Source organism: Vicugna pacos, chromosome 4, assembly GCF_048564905.1.
Source record: "Vicugna pacos chromosome 4, VicPac4, whole genome shotgun sequence".
Taxonomy (NCBI): Eukaryota; Metazoa; Chordata; class Mammalia; order Artiodactyla; family Camelidae; genus Vicugna; species Vicugna pacos.
The window spans coordinates 55,414,239-55,426,652 of NC_132990.1; the positions used below are offsets into that span (position 1 = coordinate 55,414,239).

General features: G+C 42.9%; 1 long non-coding RNA gene across 1 annotated transcript in view; it reads right to left on the reverse strand.

The window, feature by feature from the left end:
* Positions 1-381: 381 nt before the first annotated feature.
* Positions 382-12,414, reverse strand: part of LOC140695876 (uncharacterized) — a 53,600-nt gene continuing 41,567 nt past the window's right edge. The window contains exon 3 of the long non-coding RNA XR_012071712.1: positions 382-434. This is a non-coding gene — a long non-coding RNA (uncharacterized lncRNA). The remainder of the gene's footprint in view (positions 435-12,414) is intronic.

The window sequence follows — 12,414 nt, forward strand, 5'->3', positions numbered from 1 at the left end:
CTATTCTGGGAAGTGGGTGCCTGGGAAGAGGGAATGCCCCCAGGTGGCAGAGGGGGTCTGTGAGGAGCACCAGCAGGGAGAGGGAGCTAAGAGAGTCTCCACTCCACTAGGGACCTCAGGTTCCCCTCCCTGTGCCTAGCTGCCTGCCGTCCTGGGTGCCAGTGAGGGCTCAGGCACTGGAGATGGTCACTGTGGCTCGAGGAAACCCACAGGGTGACCACTAGTAACCCAGCTGCACGTGATGGTGGCCAGCTGCCAGTCAGCTCCCTCCCAGCTTCCAGCTGGTGGCAGCTCTGAAGTCAGACAAGCAGTGACTTCTGGGCTGTCCCAACGCAATGCTACGCCCAGGGCCTACATACCAAACTGGCTTCCAACACCCACCTAGATAACCAGGACTTCCCAAAGGTCCCAGGGTCTCAGGCCAGCTGGTGTATCTAGACCAGAAAAAAACAGAGCATGTGATGCTTACTCACCCCTGGCTGAAGCAGACAGAATAACAGTTCAAAAAGCAGTTCTCATTCCACTATGTTATTTCACCTGCCTAACAACCCCGAGAAGGGTTCTGCTGGCTCTGACCCTCGGCATGCCTCTCAGCCCCCCATGCCTCTGTAACTCTCTTTGTAGAGCAGGGAGAATAAAAGAACCTATGTCACTTTCTAACTATGTGTCCTTGGCAAAGTATTTAACTTAACTGTGCTCCAAGTTTCCTCATTTGCCAAATGAGGTTAAAAATAGAACCAACCTCATGGGATAGTTGGGAAAATTAAATAAGTTAATTCAGTTACTAAGTTAAGACAATGGCTGATCACATAGAAAGTGTGCAGGAAATACTAACAACGATTATTCTTTCTGTCATTATTATTAATCAGAGGATTGTTATGAGGACTGATATAATAATAGCTAGCATTTGTTGCATGTTGACCATGTTTCTGGCACTGGGCTGTCTTTTCTAGGAATTACCTTATATAGTAATGTTGACGGCATACTGAGTGTAGCACCTCACATGTAAGGGGCCCACAATAAATGGCAGCCACTATCATGATCCATCCTCTCCCCCATTCTACAGAAGAGGAAGCTGCTCAGGGTTTTAATGACTTGCCCAGGGCTGCAGAGCTAATGAGTAGGAGCACTCTGACTTGAATCTAGGCCTTCTGGGAAATAGATCTTCATGATCCTACAACCCTCACCCCCTCTTCCTGCTTGGTCCTCGACATTTGCTCTGTAGCTCAACCTGGCCTCCCTTCCAGAAAGTTGCCAGAGGACACATCTGCTGCTCAGTTGCTCTGCACACAGCTACTATCAGCACCTGCACTGGGATGGGCTGAGCTTGCCTCCTGATGGCTTTTCCCCTTCAGCAGCCAGGAGCCAGGCTCCAGCAGGCACGGGTGCAGGCAAGAGAATGAGATGGAGCCATGGACATTCCCAGGAAGCAGATCTGACCCCAAATCTAGCTCTGCCCTTCTACATCAATGTCCCTCTGCTGAGATTCTGTGGCAGAGCCCACTAGAAAAGAGTTCTGAGTTCCCCTAAATTGAGCAAAACCAGTCCTCAACCAGCATCAGCCAGCTGAGGGATGACAGGTGTTTGCCTACGTGTTACATCTCAAAGGCAATGTCTCACCGAAGACATGCCTCTGGACTGTGGGCAAGTCACTTCTTTCTAGGCCACAGTTTCCTCATCTATAATAGTGAAATACTAAGACCCATCTAGTGGGTTGCTCTGAGGACTGAAGGAGAGAATGGGTGTCAGAGCACGGGGCCTGGCACCCAGGAGCACAAGCAGGAGAGGAGTTAGCACACAGTGGACACCCCACAAACGCTCACCAAACAGCTGAAATCTGACAGCCCAGAGCACGAAGGTGGAGCACAGTAAACAGAGCATGAACACCATGGGGTGGAGGATATGGGGATGTGAAACAGCAACCTCCACTGAAGAGTAAAAGCATGTGCTGATGCAGGTGGCTCTGACCCGGAAAAGGACACATTACTGAGACTTTACAGAACTGCCATGTGGCAGAAGGAACAGACGGCAGCCATGGGGAGTTGTGAGCCGTGAGGTGACAAGGAAGCAATGGAGCTGTCTTTACATTTGATCCCCAAGTACTCATGGAATGAGCTGGTCCTTGCCAAGGAACAGGCACTCACTGAGAAGGACCCAAAAGCAGTGGTGTCCTGGGGCTGCCTGGTATCTGCTCACAAGAGCCAATTGTTAAGTTTCCAGAACTTTTGATAACTGGTTGTTAAACATAGTAGTTAAACATTATTTTAGATTATGTAAACTTTCAGTTAAGTAAATTATATTAAATGCAATGAAAATAAATACTCAAAATTCATCACTTCCTAATTATTTTACTGTATTTAGATATGCCCTTACAGGTATTCACATCAATGATATCTGTGTGAAGGAAATGCTGTATCATAGGGAGCTATTGCACATTCTTTCCCAAGTCCATGTTCAGTGATAGCACATTTTAACTTGAAATCAAGCACAGAGTATTTACACCACAGAAATGGGCAAACCTACAAATCATGATCTCCTCCCTGCCCTAGCGAGCTGCTTGCCAGATGTTTAAGAGCACATACTGACAAAGAGCCTCCCCACTGTTCCAGTGCCTCCAAGAGAATGGGATTTTGTGAGACTTTGAGTTGTGCTGTGTTTAATGCTTAGGTTGTGTTTTCTGTGAATTAAATCTCTTTCCACAATTCTGTATGAAGAGTGCTTACAAGACATTTCATGAGTCTCACAGTCCCAGGAGTACTGAAAGGGCACGTTTCTGCAATGATGCATACGGTAGTGAGGGGCTTCATAAAACTGCTGCTGGAATAAAGCTTCCCAGGAAGATACCCCAAAAAGAAGATAAACTTAGAGCCTTTTCTTGTCCTCCTCAACCTTCAGGACATTTCTACAAGTGTTCAGTTCAATAAACAGTCATTCCATACTCACCACAGTACAGGCATTAGGCCATGGAGAGAAGAAGGCACACACATAGCCTTATTCTCAGGAACTTGCTCTCTCTCGCCATCCCACTGAGGCCTACTCTCACCTCCCTATTTTAAATTATAGCTCCTAACCCCAGGATCCCCTATCCCCCTCGCTCCTGTTAGTTCCATAATACCTGTCACTTTCTAACATACCATATAATTCCTCTATTTTTCATGATTGTATTTACTGTTTTTCTTTCCCACAAAGACAGTAAGCCCACAAGGGCAAGTATTTTGGTTTAGTTTGTTCTAGCGTCTCACATATGGTAGGCCATTAAGACTTTTTTTTTTAATATTTATACCTAATATACCAGAAAACATACTGAATCAAATTGTAATTTCTGCTTCACCACTTACTATGTGTACCTGGACAAGTTGCTGTATCTCTTTGAGTTTCAGGCCCTCATATGTAAACTACAGGATTTGGACAAGGCTACCTCTCAACTGGCCAATGAAAAATTCAAAATACAATGAATCTCCACTATACACAACAATCAAGGCATGTCTGCCATATCCACGGTCATTTCTACAGGAAACTGTCTTCCTGCAGCCCCCCGCTCCAGGCAGCCATGCAGCCATCTGGCTTCCTTCAAACCTTCAAATCCTCCCTCCTGCCTTACCAGCATGACCACCTGACCCCAAAGCAGACAGAGGCTTATTATGTGGCTCTGGAGAAAGATCTGCCAGATAGGGGAGACTGAACTAACTCTATTCTACTCTTAAGAATTTAAGTTGGGTAATAAAGACAGAGTTGGGCAGTATACAGAAGCTTAAAGGTCATGAGTTTGAGAGAAGTTGAAGAGACCACTATTAACAATAAATGAACCAAGTAAGAAGTCAGCAGAAACCAAGAGGTAGAGAAAAGACACAGAGTATACAGAAAGTCAGTTTTTAGCAAGAAGAGAAGTAGGCAGACACAAACAAGTGGACCTAAGGGATGATATGTGTGGCATTCCTTGGGGAACACTTTAGAGAAGATCCTTAAAGTCGGCTGCTGAGATCCTTAGAGGAGCTGGTCCACCCTCCACCTCCAGTGCCATGTAGTTTGGCTCTCTTTTGCCTGATTGTCTTGGATTTCCATGATATTGTCACCTCTTTGCCCCACATACCTTTCCTGGACTGGCCTGACTGAGTCTCTATGTGTTGCAACCAAAAGAACCCCAGATTGAGGGCAAGCTCCACAGATAGATTATGTTTGATTGAGTTATGCATCCTAGGAACTCGTGTCAATGGCTTGTGTGATTCTGTACTTGTTGACATCTGGATGGTGCATTGCTCAGAAATGAGATGGCTCTGTTTAATACAATTTCCTTACAAGATCTGAACAAAGAATAAAATGATTTGGGGAATTGAAGGGAAGATAATGAATATTTATTTAGCTCCCACTGCCTGCCAGCCACTATACCACGTGTATGTCACTTAATCTTTGCTGCAACCTTATACGGTAGTAGGTATCATGCTTATGACTGAGGTGATAGAATGGAACTTCCAAAAAAGAGATATTTGTGTGTTTCTTCTTTCCCAGTGGGAACCCTGAAATTCTACTGTGACATTCTTCTTAGAGTTCCAGTTTTGATCCCAAATTCCAATATGAAATAGAAAATATATGGAAGTCCTCAACAAACTTCTTCTCTCTTCTAGTCTCTAGGAGTCAAGGAGAGACTAAAAGCTGTCAATGAATTTGGCCTGATGAACCCAAGCAGAGCTGAGAAGCTCCCCCAGAGACCTTGCAGAGTACAGGGACCTATCACCCAGTGCTTACTTGAAGCCTAAGCCTGGGAGGGATGATTTGAAGCTAAGACTGTGAGACATACAGACAAGATGACTTTACCCAAAAGAATGCTAATTCTCAGTGAGCTGTTACTCTATTCTGCACCAGATGAATAATCCTTTGACACTAAGATACCTATGATTTCTGATGCCTTGCCTGCCCACATACAGTAATACAAGCCAGGATGGAAGTTTAGGGAAAAAATTAAATGAATCCTGCATGTCATTTTGGAAATGAGATGACTTGATTTTCAGTGGTAACAGAAATAGCACCACTCTCAACCTCCTCTCGTTTTTCTTCTCTTTGCCTTACTCAGCTACCTAACACTGAATCTACTGATGTCTCTGCCTGTGGAGTCAGCGTCTCAAATCAGTTCCTACTTCTAATAGGAGCAGGAGGCATTATCAGTAGCCTCTATTCTCTCTCTCAATCCTATGAGCTTAGGAATTAGTCATACTCCTAGATCCAAGATCTGGTGTCCTAGCCTCAAACCCACTGTGTCCCCAAGATCCCACCAACCAGACACATGCATGATGTAGAAATAACAATGCCAGCTTTAAGGTTAGAGAGACTTTGAGTTAGATTCCAACTCTGCCACTTGACCTTGCATAAGGACAATGTATTGCTCAGGACAGAATAGGCAACTGTGCTAAAAACTCAGCAACTTAAAATAAGAAAATTTATTTCTCATCACTATACATGGAAATCATCACTTCTCACAGTCAATCAAGGACCCGAGCTAAAGGAAGCTCTATCTTATAATGTCACCATCACAATGCATGGTCTTTGGGGATACTAAGATGGTGGAAGGCTAATGGGTCACGCTTGAGTTTTTCACCATCTCATCCTGGAAATGATACAATGGCACTTCTGTTTGTAGTCCATCATCTAGAACTAGTCATATGACCCTGACTACCTCCAAGGGATAAGAAAGCATACCCTTCCATATGCTCATAAAGTGTAGAAAACTGGATATGGTTGGATAATTCTACTACAGCCAGTATCATAGCATGTGACACTACTGTGTGATTACTTCCTTTCTTCAAGGTTTCTATAGATCCAACAGACCCAGGACCCATTAAGCTAGGGGAAGTTCCTGTAGCTTATGTAACTACTCATCAGAGGATTCCATCCCTACTTCTCCATCATTCTCTATGGCATCCACAATGAACCAGCTCAGTTCACCAGCTTAGGCTTACTTATATCCAGGTGCTTTCTTCCTGGTCGGTCTTCCCCTACTATCCTGCCTGATTTTCTGGCTTCCAACACCAGGCTTGATCTCTGTCCTGAAAAGAAACTTATAGGACTGAAGGCTTCATGTCTTGTCCAGCCCTTACCAGTTCTCTTTAAAACCAGTCAAATAATGTTTTTAGCAGTAAAGTCATCTTGGATCTTTAACTTCTTAGGAGTCAAGGGGGCCAAACAATCCAGTTATAAAAAATTTACCACTAAAGATACAATCACTCAGCTATCCTAAAATAGTGATCAGATATGCAGAAAAGGGTTATATACAAAGATGCTTATTGAAGTATTGTTTGTAATAGCAAAACATTGGGAATAACCTAAATGCCCAGGAAAGGGGAATATTTATAAATATTAAACATCAGCTGATGGATGTACTGGTTCAGCCTGTCATATTCATCACGGTAAAAAGAAAAAACAAACTTAGATCGTTTATTGTGATGAAGTTAACTGGGAGCTTCCCTGTCACTGTGGGTCACCGTGTGACCTGCTCTCATTTTCTCTGCCTTGCAATTGTACTTTCACAAGTGAATTTTCCAAGTGAAATAAACCAGTCACAGAAGGACAAATAATGTAAAATTCCACTCATATGAAATACCTACAGCAGTCAAACTCACAAAGACAGAAAGTAAAATGGTAGTTGCCAGATGCTGGGGAGTAAGGAGGATGAGTTATTACTTAATTCTGGGGCCAGAGTTTCAGTTCCGCAAAATTAAAGAAGTTCTGGAGATAAATGATAGTTATGGTTACACAACAACGTGAATATACTTAATATCATTGAACTATACACTTAAAAATAATTATGTACATTTTACCACAGTTTAAAAAACTGAATCTATACTATCATCTGAAAAATGTGAGTGAATGTGTTGAGACTGTGTGTATGAGTGTGTGTGTGTGTGTGTGTGTGTGTGTGTGTGTGTGTGTGTAGGCCTAGTGCTCTCTGCCTTTGGTAATAGAAGATGCTACAATTTCTTCACAAATGTTCTTCCTTAACTAGTGCAAGGATTAGCAAACTATGGCCCTCCAGCCAAATCCAGCCTCCCATCTATTTTTATAAATTAAGTTTTATCAGAATACAGTCATGCCTATTGTTTACATACCTATGGCTGGTTACAGTGGCAGACTTGAGTAGAGAGACAGTATTGTCTGGAAAGCCTAAAATATTTACTACCTGGCCTTTTACAGAAAAGGGTTGCTGACAATGGCTTTAGTGCATTGAGAATACACGTGGAGGCTGGAAGAATGATAAAAACTTTAGTGTGGGTTCCAAGTCATATATTTCAAACTAAACAGAGTCCCTAGGCCTGGAGATTCTGAAGTTGACATCTCTTCTACATTCACTTGTTCTCCAACTTCTCAACAGGCCCAAAGCCTTCATTCTAGACTCTCAGGATACCCCAGGAGGCTACCCTAGACCCTACAGGTGAAGGAGACAAAGGGAAAAGAAGCTCCCATGACAGTTCTGATTTCTTCCCTTCCTGGAGTTACATTTCCCAAGACCTTCCTCAGTTTCACCAAATTTGGAATGTACTAAGAAGTGAGGGAAAGGCACTATGTCACATTTGCAAACATAGATACAGTTTAGAAATCTGGTAGGATGTGTACCAATAAGTTCACTGTGCTATATATCTCTGAGTTGTGGGATTATGTTTTATGATTTGTTTCAATGAGCACAGACTGCTTTTATAATCAGAAAAATTAAGTTATTTTCATATTTTTTAAATTAGTCAAAGAAATAAATAGGAAACATTGCAGGTTGAAACCCAGGGAGAATCACATGGGAGACATTTCAGCAGGGTCAGAAATCTGGGTAACAATTAGCCAATCTCAGCTTGTTTTCTTGATCTAAACTCTTCTCAGAAAAAGCTGAAATCTGGCAAGCCCAATATTTTCATGGCATGTTCAGCCACATGGCCCATAAATTTTACTTGTCCTGGTACTCTCTGGTGCCCTGAGAACTCCTGTGCCCTCTAGGTCTTTAAAAGAGGCCTCTAATCTGCCACATATTTTTTTCTCCATTTAGCTATAGGTTCTCTTTTAAAAGGCCACAGACACGGTTCTGCAGAGCCAAAAAAGTCAGGCAGATCTGGGTTGGACACAGGATCTGCTACTTAGCTGAGCTCAGACCAGTTACTAAACCTCTCATCTATAAAAAAAGAGGTAATCCTACCTTCAGGGGGAGAAGAAATTCTCCACTCTTCTGTCCACTTACCTCCTTCTTCTCCCAAGAGGGCCAAACACTAACTGAATTATAGGCTGTGATTGGGTGGGTTCAGAGTTCGTGTAGACTGGTAGCTCTCCTCTCTTGCTCCTCCTTCCCTGGGGTAACAGTGATCAGAGTTGCAGAGCCTTCCCCCATATGGAAGGAGGCACAGCCATCTTGCACTCATTCTTGTGATTTCCTGTGATATAGCTAGCTGGTCACAGAACAGTGACATCTGAGATCTGGGTTTAAATTTAGGAAGAGGAAAAAAGACTTCAAAAGACACCTTGCCTGTACCACAGAGATTTGTGTTATGTTTTTGACAGAAGCCTAGATGTTTCCTTTGTATTACAGAATCAAGACATATTTCTTACAAAATTTGGGATAATGTCACTCCAATGAGCCCCACCACTACTCCTCCCAATGCTGACCTCACAGAGATATAGAGAGGACTAAGTGAAACCAAATGGGATAAAGAGCCAGGTGCATAGTAGAAACTCAAAATCAAGGAAATTTTTCATTGTCCTCTTCCCTGTCCTCCTCCTCCCTCCATCCTCCTCCTCTGCCTTCATTCTGATATTAGGACCCTTCCTCTAATCACCACAGCATTTGTCACACTAAATTATTAACACTGAATTTAATAGACTTTGAGTGCCTAGGAGGACTGAGTTGTATTTTTCTTATTCACACTGTTTAATTCCCAGAGCCAAGCACAGTGCCTGGTATAGAGTAGCTACTCATTTAATATTTGACAAACTGAAATCATGAATAAATGGAAAAAAAATAATGACTTATCACATAGATTCTCTGTTCTTCCCATAGTATTTCCTATCGCAGTTAATAGCAACTCAATCTTTCAAGTTGCTCAGGCCAAACATACAGTTATTCTGATGCTTCTCTTTCTCTAATAATTTATATCCAATCATCAGCAAATCCAGTTGACTCAAGTTATATCCTGAATGCAACCATTCCTTATCACCTTCACTGCTACCATCATTGCCAGGGCCAATAACTGCCCTCAGGTCCATTTTCAATACAACAGCTAGAGTGATTCTTAAAAAACATTTGTCAGCTTAGGTTACTCCTCTGCTCAAAACATTTCAGTGGCTCATCACTGCACACAGAAGAATAAACAAAGTCCAGTTCCAGAGTCCCAGCCTGAGAGTCAGCTTTCTAGGGCCACTCCCGATATGAATTGTCTTGGACTGGGTTGCTCCTCAGAAGCAGAGCCCGAGACAAGAGCTGTTAAGGAGCAAGAGTGAGGCACTGAGGAAAGAAACAGAGAAAGGAAAAGCCAAATTGTTAGCAAGTTGGTCACTGCTTTGAGCAACCAGAGCTTACTCTCACCAGGACCTTCTGGGGAGGCACATAGAATGTGACACAGAAGAGAGCAGGGGCCTGAGAGAGGAATGAGGGAGGCATTTATCCATTATCCCCGATCCATATTGTTAAGGGTTGCCCCATAGGGTGTTGAGGACTTCACACCTCTGGGCTGCAATCGTGAGTGCCAGGCAGATTTCCATGGGGAATGGGAAGCGAGAGGAGGCAGAAAGCAAGGGATGCTCAGTGCAGCTGAGGCCAGATGCCATTACGTTACACTTGTGCAAAACTGGGTGGTGAAAAAGTGGGCCAAGTCTGCAAACCTCTCCTGTAAAAGGTCAGATAGTAAACAGTTTAAGCTTTTCAGGCTACATATATAATATACACATAAGTAAATATTTTAATCTTTTCAGCCATATATTTTTCTTCACTATTTTACAGTTCTTTTTAAAATGTTAAAAAAAAATCTTAGTTTATGTGTTTTATGAAGACAAGCCATAGACAGATTTGACCAGTGGACTGCATTCTGCCATCTCCTAGCCAAGAGGAAGTGACACCTTTCCTAACACAGAGGACTTCCCTGACCACCTGACTTATGAGTGTACCTACCTCACCCCGTCCCGATCTCCCCTCTTACTTGATTTTTCTCTTTAGCATTTTTCACTTTCAAAATGCTATATATAATTTACATATTTATTTAGTTTATTGTCTGGCTGCTTCAATAAAATGTAAGCTTCAGGCATGCAGGATTTTTCATTGGATGTGCTTAGGCCGAATTCCAGCATGAGTGTTTGACCCACAGTAAATTCTCAATATGTTTTTGTTAAATAAATTAGAACAATAGCATGCTTGTGGTTAGCACTTTACAAATGATGAATCTTTGACACACATTTTAATATCCACTGTTGTTTAATTTTCACAATCATTCTTTTGGGTAGGCAAAGTACCTACTATTATTCTGATTTTGCAAATAAAGAAGAAAGTTAAGCAATGAAGACAGCATTAGAGTACAAGAAAACTCAGAGACTTTGGATCATTATAGACTTGGCTTTGAATTCTGGCTCTAACACTGCATGATCTTGCGTAAGTTGTGTAACTTCTCTGCAATCAGTTCCTACCACTGAGATGGAGATAACACTACTTGCCTTACAAGACTGTGCAGAGATTAAATGAAATATTATATTTGGGGAAATGGTAGTAGAATTTAACTGGTGGCCCTTGGGGAAGGGCTTTTCATCTCTCATGTGTCATTCCACAGGAAGGTGAGGAAAAACACCAGTCTGCACGTTTTAGCCCCATCCATAGGAAGAAGAGGCACAAACACATCTCAGCTGTCCACAGCCATCATCTCTACCACCTACACCACTGCCCCTGGGCTGAGGGGGGTTTGACTGGTTAGTTTGGTTTGTTTACAAGTAGGTTAAAAGGCAGTTTCTTTACTTCAGGCAGGTGTTCAGCCTGCAGTATAAGCCTGCTTCTTGCCAGATGTCTTATTCTAACTTGATGCATTTGATTGCATTTGTCTGGCCCCTATAGGCATTGTGAGTTCTATACCCCTGGCGTAGTATGAAGAATTTGGGGGAGCAGCCAGACCTAGGTTTGATCTTGATTCCACTATTTATTTAATCTCTCTGAGCTTCAGTTTCTTCCTTTATATGAAACTGGGTGTTTTCGCCTTCCTAACAGCCCTACAGTAGAACACCTAAGCCCCAGGTTGCAAGACTCCCAAGCCGGTCTCTTTCTTGATTTTCCAAAGGAACCCCAGCCTACGTATGTGTGAAGGGAATGAAGAGCCAGTTTCGTTTGCTCTTAGTGCTGCAGTCCTGTCTACAACAGAAACCTCAGCACGTCTAAGAGGTGTCTCCACCCCTGCCGCTGTCACCACTGACGCCAGAATAGCCACACCTGGAGCTTATAGTACTTAGTTGCCAGAGATGGCCCTCCAATGACCCACCACTCTGCATATTCGTTCTCTTCTTTTAAATCTGGGTAGACCTGGAACTAACTTTTGACCCATAGATGTAGCCAAATGATGCAGCTTCCATCTGGCTCCTGTGGAAAACATGTTCTGGGAGAAGCCAACCTTCAGGTTAGAATTCTAACTACTCTGGGACAACCACACCATGAGGAATTCCAAGCTACCGCCATGAATATGTCTTGAGGAAGAAGATCAAACCCCTGATGGATAACTCCAGATTTGCTCCTATTTGATAGTCAGCACCAACTTGCCAGGCAGAGAATGAAGAAGCTATTTGGATGTCCAACTCACTCCAAGTTTCAGATGACTCTAGCTCCAACTGCATAACAGACCACAAGAGAGAACTTTCTTACTGAGCCCAGAATAATGAGTGGTAATAAAATGGTTGTTGTTTTAAGGTACTCTGTTTGGAGATTTGATAGGCACAAATAGATAATGAGGACAGGACTGCACATACCATTATTGCCTGGCACATCTGAAGCCCCATGGTTGGGAACAAGCTTCTGCTCCTGGTTGCTGCAAGCATCCCTGGTGGAAATTCCTGCCCAAAAGACACTGTTTCTCAAAAGGCAAGGGAGGATGATTCTTCTCTCTGCATTATACTTGGACAAAGTTGCCCCATGACAAAACTGCCTTCCAATATTATAAATCCTTCAAGCCATTTCTCCAACCACTTCCCCAGGACATAAGCCTACCAGCAGGATCATTCAGCTCGAACAGGTTTTGGGATCCACTACCAAACTGACTGTATCAAGCAGAGTCACAATAAAAAAGTACATGGTACTTTCAAATTAAAAAATTAAGTACTATTCACAAAGAGTGGGCATAGAGGACCTACAAGGAATAGTGCAGTAATCCCAAACTAGCAACCCCAATGGAATATTACTACCTCTATGCCCATAAGGATGAGAGAAAG